A 2,704-nucleotide genomic window follows, 5' to 3' on the forward strand; every position below is an offset into this window, starting at 1 on the left:
CGTGAAGACCTTGTGGAGACTATCGCTCCCTGAACAGTAAAACTCAAGATGACCGATATCCTCTGCCCCATATTCATGACTTCAACAACAACCTCTCTGGCTGCACAACTTTCTCCAAAGTTGATCTCATCAGGGGCTATCATCAAATACCCATGGCCGAGGATTCAATTTCCAAAACCGCCATAGTAACTCCTTTTGGACTCTGGGAATTCGTTCGAATGCCTTTTGGCCTTAAAAAATGCAGCACAGTCATTTCAACGCCTCATGGACGGCGTGCTCCAAGATATCCCATTTGCTTTTGTCTACATAGACGATTTCCTGGTTGCAAGCAAATCCAGTGATGAACATTTTGCTCATCTCAAACAAATATTTGATGTACTTCGAGCAAACGGCCTCGTCATCAACAAATCAAAATGTGTTTTTGGCACAGATTCCCTAGATTTTCCAGGTCACAGAGTCACATCCCAAGGAGTTCAACCGCTTCCCGATCGGATCAAAGACCTACTGTACGCACTTGCGCCCAGAGATCGAAGTGCTCTTCAACGCTTCTTTGGAATGATAAACTACTACCACCGTTTTCTGCCCAACATAGCTGCTGTCCTGGACCCATTGTACAGGCAATCAAATGGAAAAGGACAGAAGATCGCCTGGGATGACGCCTGTCAGGAAGCATTTATTAAGTGCAAAGAAATTTTGGGAGCAGCAGTTTTGTTACACCACCCAAATCCAGGTGCACCAATCAGTGTAACAGTGGATGCATCCAACAATGCGGTCGGAGCACAACTTGAACAGCGCATAGGGAGACTGTGGGTACCACTTGCATTCTTCTCAAGAAAACTTTCAGAAACAGAAAAAAATACAGTGCCTTTGACAGCGAACTCTTGGCCGCTTTCAGTGCCATCAAGCATTTCAGGCATTTTCTAGAAGGTCGGAATTTCACTCTGTACACTGACTACAAACCACTCACATCAGCCATCGGATCTCACACAGATCGATCACCTCGGCAGGTGCGTCAGTTGTCTTACATTGCTGAGTTTACCACTAGCATCTGTCACATCAAAGGAAGTTCAATGAGGTAGTAGATGCCCTGTCCTGAATCAATCAGGTGTCCGCTACACAGCCAACACGGCCAGAGCAAGCAGCTATAGACAACTACCATCAGTTAGCGAAGGCACAGGTTGAATCGGGAGAAATGGATTCCTACTTGCAGGACAACACAGGCCTGGAGTTCAGCTACATTTACCGCAAGGGAGAACACATTTTGTGCGATGTATCTACAGGGACAGCGAGACCAGTTGGTCCATCCTCATGGACTCGGCACGTTTTCGACAATATCCACAACTTGTCACATGCTGGAGTGAAACCAACACAAAAGGCCATAACTCAGCGATTTGTCTGACATGGTATGAAGCGCCAAATCCGCCAGTGGTGCAAGGAATGTCATTCTTGTCAAGCCTAAAAAATTAATCGCCACACTCAGGCTCCACTAGTGCCAAGAGACATACCTTCTGCAAGGTTTAGAAGTATTCATGTTGACCTGGTAGGACCATTACCACTAAACCAAGGTATGCCATACATCTTTACAGTGATCGACCGCTTCACTAGATGGCCGGAAGCTATTCCCCTTCCAGATGCACAAGCCACAACATGTGCCTCTGCTCTCTTACATCATTGGGTCGCACGGTTTGGAGTTCCCGAAGACATTACCTCCGATCGCGGACCACAATTTACTTCAGCTTTATGGGAGAATTTCAACAAATTATTGGAAATATCCCGACAGACCACAACCTCATACCACCCGCAGGTCAATGGCCTAGTTGAACGATTTCATCGACAGCTGAAAGCATCCTTGAAAGCCAGATTGACAGGTAACAAGTGGTATAACTCTTTACCCATCACACTACTTGGCATTAGATCAGCCTGGCGCCTTGAACCTGACTGCTCACCAGCCAAACTGGTTTACGGAACCACACTGAGGCTTCAAGGAGAATTTTTCATAACAGAAGACATTCGATCTCTTCAGCCAGAATCAGCGTTTCTGGGGAATCTGCAAGAAACAATGCGCAAAGCTCAATCAACCCCGACAGACTGTCATGGTACAAGGGCTGGATACATTCCAAAAAAAATTGGAAGCTACAGGTTTTGTGTACGTCAGACATGATTCAGTTCGCAGACCTCTACAAAGACCATAGGATGGACCGAATAAAATTATCAAAACATACCCCAAATATTTTGTTCTAGACATTAATGGCAAGCATGACAAGGTTTTAATTGATCGCCTTAAAGCGGCCCATGTCAAGGCAATAGACAACACACCGTCAGCCATACGCTCAGGTCGGATTCCCCGACCACCGAGCCGGTTGGACTTATAAACTTGATCAACTCCGTGCATGATAAAAGCTATATCGTGCGCGGCACTGGGAGGTGGGCACGGTAGGCCACGGTTTGGCCTTCCAAAATTCAATGTGGCAAACATTACATTCAGCCCGTGAGTTGTTTATATTCAACCGGTGACAACTCACGAGAAGTTTTCCCGTGTCAAGAGGCTCGAAGGAAGACTATTTCAGACGAGCTGGGCCCAGCGACGAGGAAACACGACACTGGATCTATACCAACAGCTGATACAGGTTAGTGAAAACTTACACAGCTACAATGTATTATTACCCCAGAAGACACTATAATAAGAACACTCAGAAACATTCTC

General features: G+C 46.1%; 1 protein-coding gene across 1 annotated transcript in view; it reads right to left on the reverse strand.

Annotated features, from left to right (window-relative positions):
- LOC101846280 (disintegrin and metalloproteinase domain-containing protein 17) overlaps positions 1 to 2,704 on the reverse strand; it is an 18,997-nt gene that overhangs the window by 6,767 nt on the left and 9,526 nt on the right. The window lies entirely within an intron of this gene.

Source organism: Aplysia californica, unplaced genomic scaffold, assembly GCF_000002075.1.
Source record: "Aplysia californica isolate F4 #8 unplaced genomic scaffold, AplCal3.0 scaffold00122, whole genome shotgun sequence".
Lineage (NCBI taxonomy): Eukaryota > Metazoa > Mollusca > Gastropoda > Aplysiida > Aplysiidae > Aplysia > Aplysia californica.